Source organism: Hordeum vulgare, chromosome 1H (genome assembly GCF_904849725.1).
Source record: "Hordeum vulgare subsp. vulgare chromosome 1H, MorexV3_pseudomolecules_assembly, whole genome shotgun sequence".
In the NCBI taxonomy this organism is placed as follows: Eukaryota; Viridiplantae; Streptophyta; class Magnoliopsida; order Poales; family Poaceae; genus Hordeum; species Hordeum vulgare.
Window position 1 is genome coordinate 204,915,732 of NC_058518.1, and position 25,506 is coordinate 204,941,237.

Genomic DNA, 25,506 nt, shown 5'->3' on the forward strand with positions numbered 1-25,506 from the left:
GCGGAAGAATCAATGAAAGGGAAGACACTAGGATGATAATTTAATCATTCAATAAAAAGGGCGGGAGGGCTGGAAAAAAGAAAGACAACTTGGGACAGATGAGACGATCTCCGGAAAGAAATATGAGGATGGCTCTTGCAAATATTGAAAAGGATTGAATTAACTTGAAGAGAAGCACATCGGTTGGAAAAGACTTTCATGAAAACTCCGGTTGATCAAACGGGTTAGCATTCTCATAGAAATATGAGAACACCACTAGGGAAAGATATGAAATCAACACTTGACATCGAAGCAACTCGCATTACCATACTCCAACAAAATAAAGGATGCGGCTTGCGAATTAAACCAAAAACAAATACATAACCCATTATGATTTTGTTGGAAGAATAATTCTAGGTAAATACTTGAATTTCCACCTGAGAACTCCCAAAATCATTATGGTTATGCAATCTAGTCCAACGGATACACGGAGCAATTACTGAGTAAGTCACTCAACTCCTAGCAATAATACTAGAAATCCAGTGTATAACATTCGTCAACACATAACCAGTGGTCTCGGAAACTCATATACCTCAGACCCTCGTAATCTCAATGATACCAATTATGGTAGTACATCTGGATGCTCTCCCGAGTACCCGATGACGCCAAACTCCTCTCGTCACAAATAGTTTTCATGCAATTTCGAACATCCGCATCCTGAGATACCAAGGAAAATGAATGATAACGATGTGTCGGGAACCTCTTGGAGCTCCACTCCCTGGAAACACGAGGCACCAAGTATAGAATTCCGTCACATCGACATCATAGAGATTCCAAAATACTCGTGTGATCCTAAAAAGTTGAGTTAGAAGAGGGTAGATTTAAAATTCTTACATCAGGATTTGTCACCAAAGCGTAGAAGAGGAGGAAAAATACTCCTACTCTTCGATATATAACTAGACTCAAAGTAGTTTTACACTAGACTCGACCCAGCCAAGTTTGATCAATCAAGGAGGCTCCTAGGTTGGTACTGCTCAGATACCAACTCTGACAACTTAGATGAGATCCTATCCTTATTTTGGCTCGAGGTCTCGACAGGGATAGAAGCACATCTCATCGTTTCGCAAGAATGGATATCGTTACAAGTACATGTATATAAGAGATTAGTATATGGAATTGGCTTACACCTGCCACAAGCTAATCATGATCATCTCAATAGAAATATACATTCAATCACCATTCAGAAGAGCAAGGTCCGACTATGGACGAAGACAAACAATAAAAATGTTGTCCATCCTTGCTATCCTAGGTTGCAAGCCTGGAACATATCCTAGATAGATGAAGAAGAAGAATAGTAACTCCAAATAAAATAAGCATCACTCTCACATCAAATCATCACATTACCTGTACCTTCAACTCTTGTTGTAGTAATTTGCGAACCAAAGGGACTTAGCAATCTGATTTCCAAAGGTATCAATACTGGCAAAGCTTAATGGGTGAGGCATGGTTAAGTGTTGAGGCTGTATCAAGCACTAATCATTTATTTGAGTGGCTAACTTACGAGTACAAGAATAAGATGGGTGATATACAAATAAACTGACGCGGACTAATAATAATCAAGAAGTGATACTGAACAACTACTTACGAGTCAAACACAACACCACCTTGTTGTCTCTTAGTTTAGAACTTACGAGCAGAGACAGTCACGGTTACACACAAGGTTGGTGTATTTTAATTGAGTTTACTTCAAGTTTTCTATGACCGGGTGTGTTGAACAAATTTCCAGGTTGCCACATAAGCACGAGCACGTCTTTCCAAAAGATCAAACCTACAGGGGTGCTTCAACTCATCCATCACAAACTAGCCGCAGGCTACATGGAAATATCAACCACAGAAAACCCATAGTCTCCTTGGAATACCGGTAAAGAAACCTCAACCTCAAGATATTTCGGTGCACAAGATATTTCGTAGAAGGTAAAACAAATCCATCAAGGCCGCCGACGTGTTGACGAACCCGATAGGAGCTGCTTATCTGCTTCTTAGGACACAATTGGATAAACACAACATACAGTGGCGTGATAGAAATCTCCCGAGTTGTCCCGGGTTACCCCACACACGACTCTAATTTGGACCAACACTCATGAGGAGCACTGGCCCGAGGGTTGATTAATTATTGAAGGGTTAATTACTCCCTATACGCGTTTATTAATTATTAGGCAAATGTAGTACCAAACTTGGGCCGTGTCAGAAGTGTTTTAATCTAAAACAAATTATCAAGGGGGCCCCCATAACAACCCCAAGCATGTTCGGAGTGCTCAATATGGTACATAAAACCGATACTCTAGTAAATAGGGTGACAAAGGTGGAACAAAATACCGAGAAAAAGAATAAGCCTTCCACCTTTTACAAAGTATATATGTGTATTAATTTAAATAGAAATAATATTGTGATATATCAAGACATCCATGTTGTCACATGGAAACAACCTGCACCTGCAACTAGCAATGCTATAAGAAGGGCTGAGCAAGCGGTAACATAGCAAAACATTGGTTTGCTAGGATGTGGAGGGGTTAGAGGCTTGGCATGGCAATGTTGGGAGGTTTTACATTCAAGTGGTAGGTAACGATACATAACTATAGAAGCGAGACAACTAGCATAGCAATGATAGTAGTGGTATCCAGGGAAATGCTCATCTTGCCCGAGGTCCCGCTCAGAAGAAGAAAAAATCCATGAAGTAGTCGAACGAATCTGCACACTCTTCATCGATTCTGGAACTCTATCAAGAAGAAACAATCCGGAAACAAACAATCAATGCAGTATAAACATCACAATATATTCAATATATGATGCACAAACTAATATGATGCATGTCCATTGAATTATGCATGATATGGCAAAACACAACAATCAACTTCTTCACATTAAGTGAAGCTCAATATGCAACGAAGTCTGTATTGGCGAAACTCCACATTCGAATCATTTAATAACTCTTGTTTATTTACATGACGAGCTTAATTTGTTAAACATGGCAAAAGGTGAAGCATACATAAACTATCTATCTAGGCATTTTAAATGAGGTCGGAAACAACTTATAGTATTTTCGAAACGACCCCATATGTTAATTTCAAAACTGGCTCAGAACTTAACTAACTATATTTCATATTTATTGAAAAGGTAAAAATGCACCATGTTATTCTATATATCATTCTAGGCTATTTACCTATATACATTATCTAAAACGGCGTTCCGGTCTAAAAGATATGGCCAACACAAGATAATATGCCATTAATGCAAAATGCACCCAAACGGCAACCACAAACATTTTAAATCATGGATGCAACAATACATTATGAAACTATAAGAAATACTAAGAAAGTTTCATACATGGGATGTTCAAAATGGAGCAACGGTTCAATAACTACAACCAACACAAGTTATAGCTATAATCTGCCCAAAACAACAACATGGCATTTAGCACACATCAAATAAACAGGATGCAGGAATCTAAAATTCACAAACAATACATGAGACAATAGTTGTAATGATGCATAATAATTCATCTCGCATGAGCCAATTGAACAGAAGCATGGATCACTAGGAAGCGAGATGACAAGCTGGCTACTTGAACACAGATTTAGACTTCGTGAAAATAATAATTCCATTATGAAGGCATATTTTTGGCAATAAAAGATAAGCTACATGACATATAATGTCATGAAATTTTACAGCATGGTAGTAAGCATGATGCACTTTATTTCATTCCATACTAGTATCATCTAATAATGCACACAATCATATCTTGAATCAAGACAACATGGTAATCTAAACTAAGAAGTTTCTCCGACTTAGAAAATTAACATGGTGCAAGGAACAACAATCTTCATTAGATTGACATGTTTGACAACAAAATTAAATAGGATGCAAAACCTATACTTGGAAACAAATGGCACAAACTAACATATGATAACATGCTTTACAATTAACTCCATTTTGTCAACCACAAATGGGTTGTAGATTAATGGCAATGCATATGGAAACATAACAACAAAATATAGGAGATTCTAGACTTAGAATTATTTTGGACCCTTACAACAAAGACATTTTTATCGCAAGTTCACATGATGAAAAATATAGCTAAACATGACATCCATCGTGTGTCAAACCTACAAACAACAACTAGACATGGCATACTACAAATCACTCAATTGGCACCCATTCAAAAGAGGCATGATTTGCTTAATTCGAGCTTCACAAAATGGAACTTAACGTTAATAGATTAGCAATTCTAACATGATAGCACTTTAAAGCAATATATTGACATGATAGAGATGATTTACATGGAAACCGGAGGCATAGCTTCAAAGTAGTCATCACATAGAATAAATTCCATGAAGGTACCACATGCAAAAGACGTGCGGATTGGATGCAATCATCCACAAAAGTTTGCAAGTTTTAATAGTTTTCATCATTTACGATCGAATGCAATTTTATAACCTAGTTTTCAACAATAAAATGAATCCTAATGCACAAGAAAGTGCTACAAACATGGAGAGCACGGAAAGTAGATGTTTTTTCATATATTAAACATTTCAAACGGATGCACACTGTTGGGGGTATTACCTGCAGTATGACCCGCCCTATTGGGTCGGGTCAGGAAAGCGGCGACTCATACATACATGACCAATGTAAGCCTCGGTTTAGGCCTAAGGCATGTTGAGAGATCTTTGTCAGAAGACCGCCAGAGCCCATGAGCCGAATGGCGGTTTAAGATTAACAAAGAAGATAAGTCGCCAAGGAGTTTCCTTGGCTTGGTGAACACGACAACTTAGAGATAAGGAAGGCCACGATTTGTAACGTGGCCAGAACTTTGTAAAACCTAGGGCCACGACCTGTATATAAAGGGGAGTCTCTGGGGCAGATAGATCAAGTTAAAAATCATCGAGAGCTAGGTCAGGCGAGTTACGCGCTCCTTGTAATCGAATCCACCATCAATATACACAAAGCAGGACGTAGGCTTTTACCTCCACACGAAGGGCCGAACCTGGGTAAATCTGAGTCTCGCTTCCGCTCACCCCCTTTAAGTCGCCACCAAGGTGCGATGGCTCCTTCTCTAAGTCCTTTCATGAGGAAATCTGCTGTGACAAAACCACGATAGTTGGCACCCACCGTGGTGCTTGCGCACGGTGGAGTTAAGTTCTCAAAGGGAGCTCTTCCAGGGTTAGGAAGCTATGCGGTCGGCATCATGACGAAGAGACGCCGTCGAAAACACTACATCGACAACTCGTAGTGGGGACCCGAGGCCGATTCAATCGAATCTGGATACAGGGCCCCCTTGGGCAAGAAACACGTTTTCATCGGCAAGATTTGGGCACCCGTAACTGAGCCGGACACCTTCACCGACATCGTCGAGCCGGACCGGTACGCCCATCCCACCAAACTTCAGGTAAGGGGACGCCGCGTTTTCGTTGGTATTACGTAGGGAACCGACCTACCGGACGGGCCGGTAATCCAGGAGATCACCCCCGTCAACTCGAATGACGAGTCATCCATGGGCGAGACAAATTGAATCTACCCTCTCCATGAGGGACAACTCGGAGGGTAACCGCAGGCAGTAAACTCTGAGGACTTTGCGGGGCCGCACCGACAAGTAGCCATCTATATGGCGGGGGCAGCACCGCCCCAACCAAACCCGGCGGGTAACAATGGAGCTGGCCCATCGGGGAAGATTCTGGATCAAGCCATGGCTGACCTGGCACCAGAGGTAGCCAAGCTCATGGCAATCACTGTGACGGCGGAGAACCAGGAAACGGTCAACGCCGAACTGACAAAGCTAAGGGAGGAGATGGCCAAAATTTGGCGGGATGTAGAAGCGGAAGCTGCCAGGAAGGCACAACAGCAGGCCCAGATCGCCGCGGAGACAGGGCGTTTGAATACTGAAGGTTGGCGGCTTGAGCGACAACAGCGTGCCTCTGATGTGATCCACCAGAGGAGACATCACGGCCGCCTTCCGGCCGATTTAAACCCAACTTGCCTCTTCGACAGCCCGCACACCCCCGTGATGGAACCCGATCGACCTTGGCATGCCGCCCCAGGAGGCGACCCGGCTCGGCCACCGCTTAACCCGCAACCGCTTCAGCCAACGGAGGCCCGTGCACCCCGTTTTCAAACGCCACGGGGTCACTTCTCGAACCCCGTGGATAACATGCTGGCGGCAACCCGGCACCTGGAGTCCCTCCCAATTCACAGAAACTCCCCGGCTGAGGTGGAGGCCAGAAACGCCATCGAGATGCTGAAAACGGCGGTGGTGCAACATGCGTAGTATTCACATAGCCGCTAGAGGCTACACTCCACGCCCTAGGAAAGTCACACCAGGAGTCGCCATGATGACCTGCCTGCGGTGACCAGCGAGCAACGACACTTGCCGCAGACCAATCCGGCCGGGATGCTCGATACACGGGCTGAAGATCCTGTGGATGCGGCGGGAGCCGCCTGCTTGATGGAAACAACAGCTATGGCGGGTCAGGGCTATCCGGCTTACACCCTGCCGCCTCCCATGATGACTGAAATAGGCAGTAGGCACGTCGGGGTGCCCTGTCTAATGCCCGCCATCTGCAACGAGCGTATGCCGAAAGATTTCAAAGGACCACAAAAGGTACCCAATTACACACCAGACCTCGAGACAGGGTCGTGGATTGCAAGTTACAAACTTGCAATGGACATGCTCGACGTGAATGAGGCGGTCTGCGCTAAGTATTTCACCATGATGCTCGAGGGAACGGCGCGCACTTGGCTGAAAAACCTGCCTCCCAATTCCATCAACACCTGGGCCGAGTTGAAGGAACGCTTCGTAAAAAAATTCCGAGGAACCTGTAAACTCCCGATGACCATTGTTGACCTACAACACTGCGTCCAACGCCCGGATGATTCGGCCCATCATTGGACGTGGCGGGTTGCAGAAGTCATCCATTCATCAGATGGCATCTCGGTGGCTCAGGCAGTGCTAATTCTGGAGAAAAATTCTCATTACGAGCCTTTGGTGCTGAAGCTTGGGCGACTCAAGCGTAAGGTGCAAGACATGGGCGAGTTGATGGACACCCTGACCAGGTACACCGAGCCAGACGACACTAAAGATCCCGGGGAAGATGATGACAAAGTTAGCACCGCCAGGAGAGGCGAGTCGTCAAAAGGCCACTCCCGGTTCCAAGGGCGGAGCAACCACAACCACGCGGGACAAAGTAAAAGGAGACAACAGGAAGGCATCACGGACTTTGTCGCTAACACTAACGCTGGCAACGGGAACCAACGCCAGAAGAAAAGGGACTTCAGCGGGAAGAAACCACGCAACTATCACGAGATGCTCAAAGGCCCCTGCCCGTAGCACGCCACTGCAGAAGGACTTTCTACCCAGTCTTGGGAGGATTGCTATGTGATGCAGGAATTCCGAGCTGAGGCGCTCAAAAAAGGTTAAGGAGGTGACCAAGGTGGACATCAGGAACAGTTCGGCATGCCGGGGTCACACCGAAGCCCGTTCGGTGGGTTCCCAAACCCAGGCCCGCAGGGCGGGTCACAGTCTAATGTCGGGCAGTACCAGGTTCACAATAATTAACGGTACAACACGCAGGGCATGTTTCAGCAACCGCCCCACAAGGTGATCCCCAGCGGCAGGATGAAAATGGCGGCTTTGTGAATAATCCTAAGCAGTTGAACAGCGGGCAATATCACGTGTTCACCACCAACATTTGCAAACGGGACCGAAAGGTGAAACACAGAGCTTTTAGCGTGGTTGAGACGGTGCTCCCTAGGTACCTCAATTGGTCTGAACAACCCATCGTCTGGAGTAGGGAGGATCACCGTGCCCCGGGTTGATAATCGACGACTTGGCTTTGGTCGTGGCTCCCGAGGTCGGAGGTTATACCCTTTCCAAAGTCCTTATGGATGGCGGCAGCAACATTAACATCTTATATTTCGATACCTTTCGGCGGATGAATTTCTTAGAAAAAGACTTGATGCCATCCTCCACGGTTTTCCACGGCATTGTTCCGAGTAAGTCGGCATACCCTGTTGGGCGAATCAAACTTAACGTAGCTTTTGGCACGGAGTCTAATTACAGGAGCGAGTCCCTCATGTTTGAGGTGTCCAAGATCAAGAGCCCTTACCATGCGCTGTTCGGAAGACCGACGTATGCTCGATTCATGGCCCGCCCATGTTACGTTTACCTCAAGCTCAAAAGGTCTGGCCCTAAGGGGACTATTACAAGCCCAAGAATGCGAGGAAGGAGATGCGGCTTATGCCGAGTCGGCTTGCATGGCCGAGGAGCTCAAGTTTCACAAAGCCAATGTTGACCCGGCAGATATGACACCACTCAAGAAATCCCCAATTGACTCAGAGCCGCCCCTCAAGTTTAAACCGACGGATGACACGAAGGTGATAGACTTCACGCTTGGCGACTCAACCAAGCAGTTCAGCATTGGGACGGATCTGGTCCCAAATATTAAAGCGTGCTCATCGAATTCATCCGTGAGAATCGGGACATCTTCACATGGAAGCCTTCCGACATGCCAGGTGTACCGAGAGAATTCGCTGAGCACCATCTTAATATTGACCCCAAAATAAAATTGGTTTGGCAATATCTTTGCCGGTTTAATGAAGAACGACGTAAGATAATGGGGGAGGAAGTCACCCGGCTTTTGGCCGCTGGGTTCATCATTGAGGTTTTCCATCCTGAATGGTTGGCTAACCCGGTCTTGGTGCTTAAGAAGAATGACACTTTCTGCATGTGCATCGACTACACCGACCTCAACAGGGCCTATCCAAAGGACCCTTTCGCCCTTCCCGGCATTGATCAAATCATTGACTCTACGGCAGGTTGTGAGAGATTGTGTTTTCTGGATGCTTACCCAGGATACCACGAGATCAAGATGGCTGTAGCAGATCAGGAGAAAACGTCCTTCATAACCCCCTTTGGAGCCTTTTGTTACGTGTCCATGTTGTTCGGGCTCAAGAGCGCGTGGGCGACTTATCAACGTTGTATCCAGAATTGCCTGCACAGCGAGATCGGACGCAATGTTCATGCCTATGTTGACGATATCGTGGTCAGATCCTAGAAGAAGGAATCACTTTTGGAGGACCTTAGGGAGACTTTTGACAATTTGCGCGTGAACCACATGAGACTTAACCCTACCAAGTGTGTTTTTGGTGTTCCCGCCGGTAAGTTATTGGGTTTCCTGGTATCAGAACGAGGCATCAAAGCTAACCCGGATAAAATTGAAGCGATCACTTTGCTAGGCAAGCCGGCCAATATCAATCAAGCTCAGCGCATGGCGGGTCTCATTGTGGCTCTAAGTCGGTTCATAAGTCGCCTTGGGGAGAAAGCCATCCCTCTTTATCAACTCCTCAAGAAAACTGATCACTTTGTTTGGACGGATGAAGCCAAGGAAGCTTTTGAAGCCCTGAAGCAACAGTTAGCTAAGCCGCCCATGTTGGTTCCTTCAACTGACAAAGAGCCTATGATCTTGTACATTGTGGCCAATTCTAAAGCGGTAAGCGTGGCAGTGGTCGTTGAGCGCAAAGAAGAAGGGAAGGAATACCCGGTTTAACGACCAGTCTATTTTGTCAGCAAAGTCCTAACCCTCTCCAAACAATTCTATCCACATTGGCAGAAGCTGATCTTCGGGGTGTTTATGGCAAGTCGGAAGTTGAAACACTACTTTCAAGAGCATCCTATCACGGTGGTTAGTTATGCCCCCCTCGGTGATATCATCAGAATCGACAGGCGACTGGACGGATTGCTAAGTGGGCCATTATGTCTCAAGCACTGGTGGATTTCATCAACGATTGGACCGAGTTCTAGATTCCAGAAGATAGACCTGATCACACGTATTGTACCATCCATTTTGACGGGTCTAAGCAGCTGGAAGGCTCGGGGGCTGGCGTGGTGTTGACTTCGCTTTAGGGTGACAAGTTTTGCTATGTCCTCTAACTCATGTTCCCATGTACCAACAATGCGATGGAGTATGAAGCTCTCCTCCATGGGTTGCAAATCGCCAAAGAGATGAACCTCAACCGAGTCAGATATTTGGGCGACTCAGATCTAGTAGCACAGCAAGTTTCTCGCATGTGGGATTCCAGAGAGCCCTTTATGGCGGCTTATAGGCAAGCCATGTCGGACGTGGCGGGTCATTTTCATGGCTATCAGGTGGATCAGCTTAATCGTCGACTCAATGAGGCGGCGGATACTCTTTCACGTCTCGATTCACAGCGTAAGCCGGTTCCCCCTAATGTCTTTTTGGATGTATTGCATAACCCATCAGTAAGGCTGCCTTCAGAGGAAGACTTGGCGGTTCCTGATCCTGAGTCTCAACTTGTGGCGGCTCTCCGTGCTACCCCGGATTGGGCAATCCCCTGCATGGCGTATCTGGCAGGAGGCAAGTTACCTGCTGATAAGTTGTTGGCCCGCCAAATTGTCCGTGGATGCAAGTCCATGGTCATACAGAAAGGCGAGTTACACAAGCGAAGCACTTTTGGAGTGTTTCAAAGGTGTGTCTCTTCTGAGGAAGGGTGTGCGATTCTTAACGAGATTCATGCACGCGACTGTGGTCATCACGCCGGGTCACGCTCTCTCGTATCCAAAGCCTTTAGGCATGGGTTTTACTGGTTGACAGCTCATGCGGATGCTAAGGATATAGGTCACCGATGTGATGGCTGCCAATAATTTGGGCATCAGATGCATGTGCCGGCTCAGGAATTACGTATGATCCCAATTACATGGCCGTTTGCGGTCTAGGGGCTGGACATGGTTGGTCCTTTCAAAATGTCGTCCAATAAAAAGAGTCACCTGTTGGTGGCGGTTGACAAGTTTACCAAGTGGATTGAAGCAGAGTCGGTTAGTAGCTGTGATGCACACACCACCGTCAAGTTCCTGAAGAAGTTGATTTTCCGCTTCGGATATCCTCATAGTATCATTACTGATAATGGTACTAACTTATCAAAGGGCGCCATGCAAGAGTTTTGCGCAAGGGAGCACATCCAGCTTGACGTTTGTGCAGTTGCACACCCTCAGTCCAATGGACAGGCAGAAAGGGTGAATCAAGAAATACTGCGAGGAATCAAGCCCCGGATTATGGTACCTCTGGAACGTACCCCGGGATGTTGGGTTGAAGAACTGCCTTCAGTTTTATGGAGCATCCGAACCACCCCAAATCGATCTACTGGTTTTACGCCCTTTTTCCTGGTCTACGGGGCACATGCAGTATTATCAAGTGACATCATACATGATTCACCACGAGTCGCCGCCTATGTGGAACAAGACAACGAGTTAGCACTTCAAGATTCATTGGATGCCTTGGAGGAGGAGCGTGATTTGGCCGAGTCATGATCGGTGATTTATCAACAAGACTTGTGATGCTACCACAACCGCCGAGTCAAGAGCCGAGCTTTTCAAGAGGGCGACTTAGTGCTCCGGTTGATTCAAGATCATACTGGTATGCAGAAATTATCCCCTCCATGGGAAGGACCTTTTGTCGTCAGCAAGAATCTCCAGAACGGGTCATATTACTTGGTGGATCTTCGCCCGGATAGGCCAACAACAGAGGTTGAGAGAACCCGCCCATGGAACATAGCCCACTTGCGGCCATACTACACTTAGAGCCACTGGTCCTTACCTATGTTTACAATTTCGAATTTGTAATCCTTTATTTTATTTATAAAGCAATAAAGCCGGCACCCACGAACTTCGGGGTCTTTTGCCGTTTCAGCTTCTTGAAATCATGAGTCTTTATTGTTCTATAAGTCGTCCAAGCATGGACGCTATCAGCATCAAAGAGCATAAGTCGCCACGTTGCGCTTATTTCAAAACTCGATGTTGATACGCCAAAGAGGACCAAAGTTCCCACGCTCCACGGTTCAAATATGGGCACCTTATATGGTTTTGAGAATTAAGCCGGCTTACTTGGGGCTACAAGCTCCCAAGCCGTTTTGCAGTAAGAGCGTATACACTTCTGCAATCCTATGTCTGGCTTTTCCCCTAATCATAGGTCACTTGGGGGCTTCCACTCACTGAGTTCAGCGTGAATACCCACTTGGCTAGCGAAAAATTAACGCATTACAGTGGTTATACTGGACTGTGTGTTTGGCGACTCGCCCTATGGTCCCAGGTACTCTTGGCAATTCAATCCACTTTTGGACCCTGAACTTGCCTTGGTTAAAACATGAAAGGTACTGGCGAGAGCCGACACATGGAAACAGACAAACCATGGGTTCACTAATGAAAATGCATTATATCGACTAGGGGGGGGGGTGAATAGGAGATTTTTCGAATTTCATCACTGAGTAAATTCCTTTTGAAGAAAATTCCTCACTGATGACTAACTTACAGCGGAAACAGTAAAGGATTAGACGTGCAAACGTTCACACCAGCAGTATTTCAGAGTGAAGAATGTGAAAACAGATCGCACAGTAAGCAGGCACGCAGAATACAGTTGATGATTAACTATTGTGAAGAATTTGGGGTTGAGGAAATTCAGAGAAAGTCTTCAGCAAATTATTCAAATAGTCATAGTGAAAGTCATCAACACATAATACAGAGAAAGTAAAGAGTTGAGGAATTAGAACCCGATTCTCAGAGACGACAGTCGTTGATGACCCAGTTCCAACTGCTGTGACAGTTGTACATCTGGTTTGGAGAGGCTTGGTATTGAAAGCAAAGGACACCCAGTCCCGGGACACACAGTCCCTATCGTATTCTCCTTGAGCTAAGGACACACAGTCCTCGCCCAACACTCGTGGTAAGTCTTCAGGGCAGACTTCCAAACCCTCACAAACTCGGTCACCCGGCGATCCACAATTGACTGCTGGATTGCTCTAGACCATGACGCCTAACCGTCTGGAGGATGCACAGTCCTCAAAGGTAAAAGGCTTCAGTCCCACACAGGAACAACTTCTTTAGTGATGCTCAATGACTAGGTTTGGTTTGTGGTTTCGGTGGGTGGTGTATTTCCTCACTCATGAATTACTCTCGAAGGCTCTGAGGAATTTGGGTTGCTCTTATGACAAGTGTCAGTTTCTAACGGAGCAGCCAACCAGCTAGTGGTTGTGGGGGGCGGCTATTTATAGCCTGGGAGCATCCTGACATGATTTGACACTAATGCCCTTAAATAATATGACCGTTGGAGTGGATAAGACCAGTGACTTGGCGTGGTTATCGAAACGGTCGGGACCCTCAACTGTGAGAGTCCTCATGTCACTTATATTCCTCACTTGAGGCTTTTGGTAGGATTTGGCTTGGGTTGAGCATCATGAGGAAATCCATTCCATAGTGTTACTTTGAGCCCCTTTAACAGTATGGTGTTCCTATTCATCAAATGCAAAGAAAGTAAAACAGAAAACGTAAATCTTCACGCTTCAATTTCTTCAGAATGATTTTCTTCAGGAACCACCGGTCTTCTCAGTATCAGTGTCTTCACGAGGAATATCAATTTCATCGCAGATTCCTCGCGATTCATTTCTTTAGCTTCAGACCAATTTCTTCAACTAAAGATATATACATTTTTAGGGGTCGATATTCTTCAAATATCCCAAACTCCTCAATGACTTATAGATCCTGTGTATACTCACAAACACATTAGATACTTAACCTATAAGTCTTCAAACCACCAAAATCACTAAGGGGCACTAGATGCACTTACAATCTCCCCCTTTTTGGTGGATGATGACAATTAGGTTAAGTCTTTAACAGGGATTAAAAATATGAAGTGTAAATACTCATTTGAGGAATTTGAAAACAAGATTCAAAGAGACTCCCCCTGAAGATGTGCATACCTTGAGGATTTTGCTTTTATAGCAGATGCACATTGATGATTTATATCATGGAGATCTCCCCCTGAGTCTTGTAAATCATGCATACATATAACATATCATATGAAGAAAATGAAGATGCATGATGGCAAATGGTATCTGACGAATTCCAACATGCGTGCATTAAAACTTTGAGGAATAAGCATGCGAAGAAAAACGTTCAAAAGCGTAAGAGTACCATCGGGCTTAAGTTACAACTCATTACATAAAAACTTTAGAAGAGCCAAGAGTTTGTAACTTAAATATAGTTCATAAGCCCCAAAAATATCCCGCTTGAAGACTAACTCTCGAGTTTCTCCCCCTTTGTCATCAAGTGACAAAAAGGGACAAACTGAGGACTAACGCCCGTGAAGACTTCATTTCTTGGCGGTTGATGAAGATCCTTGACGCTTCTTGGGTGTAGTCCTCTTCCTTGGGACGGTTGCTGTGTCGAGTTGTTCCTCATCAGATTCTGCGGGGCGGAATGAAGAGAAGGAGGTGTCTTCAAGGTCTGGCACTGGAATGGGCCTGAACTTCCTCTTGGGAGGCCACGACCAGAGTCCTGATCAAAGTTCATTTCTTCAAGCTCAGTCTGTGTCTTCAGATGTGCAAGTGTAGCCCAGGTGCGATTGAAAACCTCATGCAGATAGTGATGATTAATCTTCACAGAGTTCTGGGTTTCAGTGAGGGTTTTCAGAATGGCACCAAACTGGCGTTTGACCCATTTGTGGTTGTGATCCACCTTCTGATGAAGACTAAGGAGAAGCTCTCTGGTGGTCAGCACGCGAGGAGGAACTGGGCTTGGTGGACGAGTCTCATTATCGTCCCATGAAGAATATGCTTCTGGCTCTTTGAACTGGCCATCAAGGGGCCTGCTGCCTTCTTCAATCACATATTTTCCTTTTCCTTCAATGGGCTCGAAAGTCTTCTTGTTTACCCGGATAGGAGGCATATAACCCATGTGGTTTTGGAAATCAGCGTGGAAGTTGATGCCTGTCCTTGTCCTGATGAATCTCATGATCCATGGGGCATAAATCTTGTGATCAAAGGGGCACATGGCATTGTCGGCCAAAGTCCTCAAGAAGAAATCATGTATATTGATAGGAATACCGTGAATGATGTTGAAGAGGATATTCTTCATGAGGCCGACAACATCTTCCTCATCGTCATGGCCTTTGATTGGCACGAGCACACTGCAGAGAATGCGGTAGACAGACGTGGGTGTGTACTTGAGCTCATGGACGAGGAATGTGGTTCTTCAGGGTTTTCCTGGAGCCAAAGGCTTCATGAGGACTTCCATCATTCCATTTGGCAGCTCACGCTCACCATAAAGCTTCACTGCCCCGTCTGAGGGAATTGGTACAGGCAGTTCTTTGAGGAGTTCAGAAGCAGGAGCCTTGTAGTGAGTGTTTTGGGTCATCCAGTCGAACACCCAAGTGTTGATGTCATCAGCGTTGCCAGAGATGTGCAGAGTTGCATAGAACTGAAGAATAAGCTCAATATTCTAGTGTGATATGTCTGAGCACATAGGGAGCAAACCTGCATCATGGAGTACACTGAGGACTGGTTCCAGACAGGGTATTGCTTCAAGCTCAACATGAGGAATGTGCCTGTGCTGGAATATCTTGTTGCGTCCACAGAGCATAGAAGCATAGTAGTTCATCTGAGTCCTTGTCCAAAACTTTAGATGCCTCATTTGAGGCTTGTCATAAGGGTTCTCTCCGATCAAATACATGCGTTCCTCAAAGAAATCTTCTTTCTGAAACTTTGGCCGCTTCGAGAATGGCTGGCGCTGAACTGGCTTGAGATTGTGCTGGGGAATGGGAGGGAAACAATCATGGCAGTCTCTGGGTTGAGCACAATGAATTCATTGTCATGGGCGGGAACATTTTCTTCAGCATTTTCCTCGGGTTGACGAATTTCATCAGCTAGTACTTCTTGCTCTGGCTGAGCTTCAGGCTGAGGAATTTCTGCTTCTTTCTCAGCTTGAGGAGTTGGTTCAGCCTGTTCAAAGTGAGGAGCCTGCTCAGAATGAACATTTTCCTCAGCTTGTTTTTCTTCAACTGGCTTTGTGGCAGAGGCAGTTTCATCAGTTGCTGCAGCTGAAGCTTGAGTAGTCTCTGTCTGAGGAACATGAGGTTGAGGACTGTCATCAATCTGGATTTCCTCATCAGTGTGTTCCTTAGAGGCGACATCCTTCATTTCCTCATCAGCCCTTGTAGTTTGGTCACCAATGACGACCATCTCATATGAAGGGGCGACATTAAGAGGCACCGGGTCCAGAGGGGCAGATTCTTCAGTTTCCTTGAGGCGCTTTGCCTCTATCTTTTCTTCTGCTGAGGAAGCTTTTCTCTTCTTTGCTTCCTTCTCAGCAGCTCTTGTCTTCTTTGTGTCTGATGCAGACGGGATTATTTTCTTCACCTTTGAAGCTTTTGGTGAAGGTGTTCTTTCTGCAGATTCTTCAGCTGGTAGTGAGGAACCAGCTGGAACAGAGTCATCAGCCTTCTTTGATGAAGCAGCTGGATCAGGAGCAGTCTCATCAGTTGTAATTTCATCAGTTGTAGTCTCGGTGATGATTTCTTCAATGGCCGGTTCATCAGCACGACGCTCTTGGTGTTCTTCCTCAGCTTGAGGAGTTTCCTCATCATCAGGAGATGCATCTTCTGGCTGCTCAACCAGGGGCTGAAGAGTTGGTGCTGGTTGTGCGGTTCTTTTGTTGTAGTCATCAACAACACTAGTGGATAGCTTGATGAAATTGCGCTTGATGCTTTTACGGTCTGACAGTTTGTCACACTTGTAAGTCAGGACTTGCAGCTCTGCCTGGGTTGACACCAGTGCATCAGGAGTCAGCTTGAGGAGATTTTGCCTGAGGAATTTCTCCTTTCTGGCCTTTGCAATCTTTGCCTGCCTGGCCTTCTGTTCCTTCCACTTGGCTTCATTTATGAAGGTGGCCACCATGTGGCTGATGCCAGGAGGAAGTTTCAAATCATCAATGGGGGTGTTTGGGTCCTCATACCATATATTGATGTAGTCGAGGAGGACCTTGGGGTCCATGGCCAGAGGAATAGCACTACCTGATGCTTGTGCTACCCTTTCTTGCTTGTTTCTGATGATGGCTCGCAGGGTTTCACTATCATATTCATCACTTCCCTCTGATCCTGACGGGACTGCGATGATTTTGCTGGGGCTGGGCAGAGGTGCAGGTTGAGCAGTTGTTAAAGTCTTCACAAGTGGTGTTGAAGACTTTGTCTCCGAGCTAGTTGCAGCTGGGAGTGAGGAGCTGGAGCTGGCGGTCATAGGCTTCACGACATGCTTCTGTACTGGCTTTGGAGGTGGAGCTGAGGATTTTGGTGTAGAGGAGATTGGAGCTGAGGGTTTTGGTGCTGATGGTTTTGGTGTTGAAGGTTTTGGAACTGAGGGTTTTGGAGCTGAGGGTTTTGTGGCAGAAGCATGTGCCGACTTCTCTTGAGGCTTTGCTGCCTTTGGCTTTGTTGGCGCAGACTGCATTTGAGGAATCTCTGAGCCTGAAGTTTCTGCTGCTGAGGAATGAGCAGCACCGGAGGCAGCAGCTGAGGATTCATTAAATTTCTTCACTGCATCTTCTGCTTGCCTCTTGAGCTTGGCCAGATGCTTTTCTTTCTCATCTGGGTAGTCATCAATTGTCATAAGACTAGAGGGATGTGCTTCTTCATGATCCTCAAGAGGGGCCCTTCTGCCAGGAGGCTTCAAAGCGAATTTCTTCGCATATTTTGGAGTCAGAAACCTGTACTCCTTCCACTCCTTTGCCCATCTGCGTTCAATCTTCTGCAGCCTAATCTTTCTCTTGGCCATTGTCTCAGGTTCTTCATCTGGCGTACAATAGTCCAAGTATATGTCCTTAGGAATATCAGCAGCTGTGTTATGTTCCAGTTTCTTTCCTCCCTTCTGTTTTCTCTCTTCCTCCATTTTCTTCAGTCGAGGAATTTGCTGATGATTTTGAACTCTTGAAGATTCTGATGAGCCTTGAAGAGTTTCTTCCAGAAACGCTGGAAATGAGTTAATGTGATGAGAACCGAGAGATTCATCAGCTGACATGTGTGTACCTGTGAACAGAGTATAGTTGCGAGGAATTTGGAGAGGTCATATGCGTTCTCAGATATGAAGAAAATGAAAAAGTTTGACAGTTTGAGGAATATAACCAGTGGTTGAGGAATTTGTCTAAGCATACTGTTCTTGGGTTCCAGAGTTGTACAGATCCGAAAATTCACACAATTGAGGAATCTCATGAAAATCTTAGATGCTTAGCTAGTTCATCAATGATTGCGGTGATAGGTAGTGTTTGAGGAATCATTTGCGCATCGTGTCTTGAGGAAAAACAGATTTCACATAGAAGAGGTAAAATTTCAGATCTAATCTGCTGTAAAAATGGGGTATATTTACCCTGGAAGGTGCGAACGAAGAACACAGAAAGTGGTGTTGGAGAGGCTCTTCGATCGAGTGTCCAATGCACCCTAACATGGCAGCGGAGGACGTCTACGGCGGGGGCGGACGTAGATGGTACGACTCCGGCGTGATCCTGGCGACGAAAAGGTCGAGGCAGTGAAGCTCTTCCTCACCGGCGACAAGACTACCAGCGGTGGTGCTAGGGTTCGGTGGAGTGTGCTGTGGCAGGAGAGCGATGAGGCGAAGAAGAGGATACCAAGGGGTATAAGGACATATTTATAGCCCGAAAGTTACTGTTTGGCGCGAAAGTTTCGGACCAAATAGCCCCTGCCTCTACGTCTCCGCAGGACACGTGTAGTTCCCGTACGATGCGGTGGAGATAGTGGAGATCGTGGTTATCCGATCGTGGGAAGTGGGGGTTCAGTTACTGTTCCTTTAAAGAAAACAATTTTTGAAGATTTGAGGATTTTCGTTACAAAATCAACAGCTGACGAGGATGCAGTGAGGATTTTGAACAAAGTTTCAAGTAGAATGCATATGAAGAATTGAATAGACTGGATAAGTATAGCATAGAGGGAAAGTAGGGTCCGATCACATTCAGTTAGCAGAAACATCAACTTGAAGAAATAGCAATAAGTGAATGCTGTTGAGGACTAGAAATCACAGCCTACCTAGGCAAATGAAAGTCATCAAGTGTTTTTGAAGATTTTGTAATAGATCATCACAATGAAGAACAGCTGTTTTGAAGAAAAAATGCATTGTGAGGAAATTGATCATCTGAAGAAAATCAACTTGAGGAATTTCACATTGGGCGGTGGCGTTACCCACCATATAAGAATGTTGACTACACACGCCGCGTACAATTGTCGTAGGGCCCTGAGAATCAATTTCTTCATTAATTTCTTCACATTTAGAGTGAATTTCTTCATCAGTTGAAGAAAATCGTTTCATCATGTGTTGCACATCTAAGTCATCAACTTTGCATAAGTGTTTGGATGTGTGCATGTTTTTACAAAACATTTGAAGACTCTAAGATATTTAGCTCACACCGCAACATGCAAAACCTTTTCTCATCCAAGGGCTTAGTGAAGATATCAGCCAGTTGATCATCAGTCTTCACATGGTTGATGAGGATATTGCCCTTGAGGACATGGTCCCGAAGAAAATGATGACGAATCTGGATGTGCTTGGTCTTTGAGTGCTGTACTGGGTTATATGCAATCTTGATAGCACTCTCATTGTCACAGTAGAGAGGCACATTCTTCATGTTGATGCCGTAGTCCTTGAGGGTTTGCTTCGTCCATAGCAATTGAGCACAGCAAGAACCAGCAGCAATGTACTCAGCTTCGGCAGTGGAGAGTGATACGCAGTTCTGCTTCTTTGAGGACCAGCAAACTAGTGATCTTCCGAGGAAATGGCATGTGCCAGAAGCTGACTTGCGATCCACACGGTCACCAGCATAGTCTGAATCAGAATACCCTACCAGATGAAGATTGGAGCCCTTGGGATACCATAATCCTAGTGTTGGTGTGTGAGCTAAATATCGAAGAATATGTTTCACAGCCTTATGGTGTGGTTCCTTCAGTTTTGCTTGAAAACGTGCACACATGCAAACACTAATCATTATATCTGGCCTAGATGCACATAGATACAATAAAGAGCCAATCATAGAACGGTATACCTGCTGATCGAAATCTTTACCATTTTCATCAGTGCCGAGGTGACCGTTGGTAGGCATTGGAGTCTTGGCACCTTTGCATTCGTGCATGTCGAATTTCCTCAGAACATCCTTGAGGTATTTCTCTTGTGATATGAAGATTCCATTACTTTGTTGACGAATTTGAAGACCTAAGAAGAATTTTAGCTCCCCCATCATGGACATCTAATATTCTTCACTCATGATGTTGGCAAATTCATCACTGTATCTTTTGTCAGTACAACCAAATATGATATCATCAACATATATTTGACATACAAACAGCTCATTATCATAGGATTTTGTGAAAAGAGTTGGATCAAGTGAACCAGGTTTGAAGCCTTTCTTCATGAGGAATTCCTTCAATGTATCATACCATGCCCGAGGGGCTTGCTTGAGGCCATACAGAGCCTTTTTGAGTCTGAAGACTTTGTCTGGATTCTTTGGATCCTCAAAACCTGGGGGCTGAGCAACATATACTTCTTCCTCAAGCTTACCATTGAGGAATGCACTTTTCACATCCATTTGATATAAGGTGATGTTATGATGATTAGCATAAGCAAGTAGTATTCGAATATCTTCAAGTCTAGCAACAGGTGCAAAAGTTTCATCGAAATCTATTCCTTCAACCTGAGTGTAGCCTTGAGCTACAAGTCGTGCCTTGTTCCTCACCACTTGACCGTCCTCATCTTGCTTGTTTCGGAAGATCCACTTGGTGCCGATGATGTTATGCTTGCGAGGATCTGGTCGTTTGACGAGCTCCCATACGTCATTCAGCTTGAATTGAAGAAGTTTGTCTTGCATGGCTTGGATCCACTCCGGTTCCAGAAAAGCCTTAACTAGTTTTGAGGGTTCTGTGATGGATACAAAGGAAAAATGCCCACAAAAGTTAACTAAGTGTGAAGCTTTTGAGCGAGTGAGAGGACCTGGCGCGTTGATGTCGTTGAGGATTTTGTCAAGTTCTACTTCGTTTGCAATCCTCGGATGTGCCGGTTGAGGATTTTGTCTGGGCTGAGGAAGTGGTGCTGTTGCAATTTCCTCAGGAGCATCTTCTTGGTTTTTATCAGCGATGGGGATTATTTCTTCACCAATCTCCTCAATGGGGACAATGTCTTCAGTAGGCTTAAGATTTATCGCTTCCTCAGGAGACAGCTTATCTGGATCAGAAGGCAATTGCTCTCTTTGCGAGCCATTAGTTTCATCGAACCGCACATCTACAGTCTCAACAACTTTATTGTGATAGTTGTTGAAGACTCTGTAGGTGTGCGAGTCCTTTCCATAACCGAGCATAAAACCTTCATGTGCCTTAGGTGCAAATTTTGAGCTATGGTGAGGATCTCTAATCCAGCATTTTGCACCGAAGACTTTGAAATAACTTACATTGGGTTTCTTGTCAGTGAGGAGTTCATATGATGTTTTCTTGAGGAATTTGTGAAGATATACCCTGTTGATGATATGGCATGCAGTATTGATTGCTTCAGGCCAGAAGCGACGAGGAGTCTGATATTCTTCAAGCATAGTTCTTGCCATTTCAACCAGAGTCCTGTTCTTCCTTTCGACGACACCATTCTGCTGAGGAGTATAAGGAGCAGACAATTCGTGAGTAATACTAAGTTCATCTAGATAATCATCAAGACCAGTGTTTTTGAACTCGGTTCCATCATCACTCCTGATGTGTTTGATCTTGATGCCAAAGTTCATCGAGGCCCTTGAAGAAAATCGTTTGAAGATTTCCTGCACTTCAGTTTTATACACTATGATATGCACCCAAGTATATCTGGAATAATCATCAACTATGACGAAGCCATATAAAGATGCTGCATTGGTTAGTGTGGCATAGTGAGTAGGTCCAAATAAATCCATATGAAGCAATTCGAATGGACGTGTAGTAGTCATGATGGTTTTAGAGGGATGCTTGGATCTGGTCATTTTCCCAGATTCACAAGCACCGCAGAGATGGTCCTTGAGGAATTTGATTGATTCGATGCCGATGACATGCTTCTTCTTTGCAAGCATGTGCAAATTCCACATGCCTGCATGACCTAGTCTTCGGTGCCCCAGCCATCCTTCTGAGGTTTTTGCTAGTAAGCAAGTGGCTGGTTGAGGACCTGTAGAGAAATCAACAATATATAAGTCCCCTCTTCTTACACCTTCGAAGACTTTGGATCTGTCAGATTCCATGATGACTACACATCTATATCTACCAAAGAGTTAATCATATCAAGATCACAAACCATCGAGACTGACACGAGGTTAAAACCAAGGGATTCAACAAGCATTACTTTGTCCATATGCCTATCCTTGGAAATAGCTACTTTGCCAAGTCCTAATACCTTGCTTTTACCTTTGTCAGCATATGTGATTTGCTTCAGAGGTGATGGAGTTAGTGGCATATTCATCAGTAGGCTTTTATCACCAGTCATGTGATGTGTGCAGCCACTATCGAGAACCCACTAAGTATTTTTGGGTTTGTCATCCTGCAGATGAATCAGTACAGCTTACCATCTCATATGCTTCAGATTTGAAGAATATGATACTAATTTCATCATAACAGAAATGTAAGGACGTGTGAAATATTTCTATTTCATCAATCATTAGCTTGCGTCCTGTCAAGCATTTCCTCAGGTCTCCAGCAAATTCTTCAGATGATGATTTTCATCTGGAGACCTGACCTGCAGTAGTGATTAGTTTGATTTCTTCACCACCCACATCTGAAGGGGTGGCAAAGCGTTCATCATCCTGCGAGCACCATATGAGAAAGGTGGCATTGAAGCTAATGCACTTCTCTTAACAGTAGGGGGGTTAAAGTACTCATATGAGTATGCAGAGAACTGGTTTGAGGATTTATGAACATAATGATTTGAGGAGTAACGCTCATAGTCATATTCCTTGTAGTTTCCCTGCATGTTAGACGCATAAGCACGGGTACGAGCATAGTTTTGACCAGTTGAGGATTTTGATCCTCTTGAAGACTTTGGTCCTCCTGAGGAATTTGATCTGGGGTTTAGATTCTTCAGAGGTGGTGTCATGAGGACATTCACCTGAAGATTTTCAAGACAACTTTTGGGAACCCAGATTTTCCTCAGAGGAGGGCCATTCCTGCAGTTAGTTCCAACATATCGAGCAAATACTTCACCAGATTGGTTTTTGAACAGTTTATAGTTGGAATCAAATGACTCATCCGAGGAATAGGATAATTCACATGAGAAGCCAGTTAGATTAGATGGATCAAAAGGAGGCCGAGTAGCAGCAACCCATGAGGTTTTGGGATACTGCTCAGGTTTCCAATAAGTTCCATCAGCATTTAAGTTCCTCTCAAAGGCAATTCCTTCTTTCCTCGGGTTCCTATTCAGGATCTGCTTTTTGAGCACATCACAAAGGGTTTGGTGTCCTTTGAGACTTTTGTACAAGCCTGTCACGTACAATTCCTTCAACCCTGCATTTTCATCAGTAACATTTGTGTTTTCCTCAAGTGAGGAAATAGACACAACAGGTGCAGTTGAAGAATTTGTAGCATTTGATGATTCTGGTGAGGAATTAGCAGTTTCACGTTCAATGCATTTAAGACATGGAGGAATAAATTGAATGTGACTAGCGCTCATCTATTGAGTTAGTAATGAATCATTTTCCATGCGAAGATCATCATGAGACATCCTCAGCTTCTCAAGATCAAGCTTCCTTTGAAGAAATTCGTAGAAAAGCTTCTCATGATCAGTGAGGAGTGTATCATAACGATCCCGAAGAATATCAAATCTAGACTGAAGATTTTTCATGTCATCGGCGAGGATTTGATTAAGATTCATTTCATCATTCAATAGATCATCACTTTTGTCTAGCAGTTTTTGAAGCTTTTCCAGAGCAGTTTGTTGTTTAGTGGCAATGATGGCAAGTTTACTGTAACTGGGTTTTTTATAGTCATTAAGTTCACAGTCACTTGAATCAGAGGAGGAGGCATTATTTGATACCTTTGAACCTTTTGCCATGAAGCAATAGGTTGGAGCGATGTCATCAGCATAGTCATCAGTATGGATGGAGCAATCATTTTCTTCAAGATTGAAGATTGACTTGCTGACGATATTGGTTGCTAGTGCAAGACTAGCCTGTTCGGATTCTGAGTCTTCTCCAAAGCCTTCTTCTTCATCACATTCCTCTGATTCTGCCTCGGAATCCATTTCCTTGCCAATAAGTGCCCGAGCCTTTCTGAAGCTAGTCTTCTTGTGTGAAGAGGACTTTGAAGATGAGGATTTTGAAGATTTCTTCTTCTTCTTCGAGTCATCAGAACTGTCATCCTTGTATTTCTTCTTCTTTGATTCCTTTCCCCAACGGGGACAATCAACAATGTAATGACCTGATTTCTTGCACTTGTGACAGGTCCGTTTCTTGTAGTCCTCAGATGCAGATTCTGATTTCCTCATGTCTCTTCTTGATGATTTACCGAACTGGCCTCGGCGTGTAAATTTCTGGAATTTCCTCACAAGCATTGCAAGCTCCTGTCCAAATTCTTCAGGGTCACAACTGGTGTCATCTGTGTCTTCTTCTTCGGATGAGGAAATTGCACTAGCCTTCAGTGCACGTGGTCTGGAATAGCTTTGTCCATATAGATCTCTCTTTTCTTCTTGCTGGAATTCATGAGTATTTAGCCTTTCAAGAATATCAGCTGGATCTAGCATCTTGTAGTCTGGCCTTTCTTGAATCATCAGAACTAGAGTGTCAAATGAAGGATCCAAGGATCTCAGCAGTTTCTTCACAACTTCGTGATCAGTGATGTCTCGAGCTCCAGTGCTTGCAGTTCATTTGATATATCAGTGAGGCGATCAAAGGTGTCTTGGCAGCATTCATTGTCATGGCTCTTGAAGCGATTGAAGAGATTGCGAAGAATATCAACACGAGAGTCACGCTGGGTTGATACTCCTTCATTTACCTTGCACAGTCTCTCCAAGATCAGTGTTGCAGAGCCCAAAGCACTTACTCTTCCAAACTGGCCAGGGCTCAGATAGCCACAGATGATGTTCTTCGCTTGAGAATCAAGTTGCTTGAATTTCTTCACATCAGCTGCAGTGACACTCGCAGAAATGATGGGGACGCCATTTTCCACAATATACCAGAGATCATTGTCAATAGCTTGTAGATGCAGTTGCATTTTGTTCTTCCAGAAAGGAAAGTTCTTCCCTTCGTAGGTAGGACATGGTGCAGTCACCTTGAACATGCCTGCAGTCGACATAACTAAAACTCCAGGTGGTTACACCAAAATCACACAGAACAAGGGAGTACCTTGCTCTGATACCAATTTAAAGTGCGTTATATCGACTAGAGAGGGGTGAATAGGAGATTTTTAGAATTTCATCACTGAGTAAATTCCTTTTGAGGAAATTCCTCACTTATGACTAACTGACAGCGGAAACATTAAAGGATCAGACGTGCAAACGTTCACACCAGCAGTATTTCAGAGTGAAGAATGTGAAAACAGATCGCACAGTAAGCAGGCACGCAGAATACAGTTGATGATTAACTATTGTGAAGAATTTGGGGTTGAGGAAATTCAGAGAAAGTCTTCAGCAAATTCTTCAAACAGTCACAGT